We start from the raw sequence: 647 nt of genomic DNA, 5'->3' as shown, positions 1-647 counted from the left end.
GAATTCTGCAAAGAGTCAATTCTTGGAGAAGCATCTGTACAGAGTGATGCAGAGGAATCTTAACGTCATCTGCCGTTCTTATATGTTTGACTTTGCACTGGATTAATTTCCATGAAGGGATTTTTTTCCTCGGTTCACAGTATTCACTTTCCTGCATACTCGCAAAAGTCGTTACTGTACTCGAAACCTCTGAAAGTTAACTGGTATATACAATGTGGTGATTAGGCTCACGTTCACGTCAGTTATGCTGAAGAAGTGGATTCGAAATTCATCTGATCAGCAGTGATTCCATTAAATGACTGAGCAGACAGAGTGTGAATGGAAACTTCAGGAGGACATATGTGTTTTTTTTTGGAAAATTCGCTGTTTGAAAGGTGATGAAGATTAGACTGAAGCAGTGACAGTCATTATCTTTATTGCTTGTTCAACTGGTGAACATGGCTGCTATTAACCGTGTCCGTATTAGCATCATGGCTCTTAAGGGTGCATATGTGCATCGGGCCAATGGCGCAATGGATAACGCGCCTGATTACAGATCGGGAGACTGTAGGTTCAAATCCTACCTGGCTCGCAGGCAAAGCAGACTTTAACCCCGCTTAAAAACTGATTTTTCCAAAGCCGAAATAAGTTATGAGCTCTTCATCTGT

The 647-nt window shown here is 41.6% G+C and overlaps 1 non-coding gene across 1 annotated transcript; it reads left to right on the top strand.

Annotated features, from left to right (window-relative positions):
* Positions 1–498: 498 nt before the first annotated feature.
* Positions 499–571, top strand: trnac-aca. Its single transcript has one exon. It is a non-coding gene; the product is annotated as a tRNA-Cys (tRNA).
* Positions 572–647: the final 76 nt, after the last annotated feature.

The sequence above is a fragment of the Chiloscyllium plagiosum genome, unplaced genomic scaffold (assembly GCF_004010195.1).
Source record: "Chiloscyllium plagiosum isolate BGI_BamShark_2017 unplaced genomic scaffold, ASM401019v2 scaf_27837, whole genome shotgun sequence".
In the NCBI taxonomy this organism is placed as follows: domain Eukaryota; kingdom Metazoa; phylum Chordata; class Chondrichthyes; order Orectolobiformes; family Hemiscylliidae; genus Chiloscyllium; species Chiloscyllium plagiosum.
The sequence above is the reverse complement of the archived record's forward strand: the minus strand, read 5'-3'. Positions and strand labels throughout refer to the sequence as shown.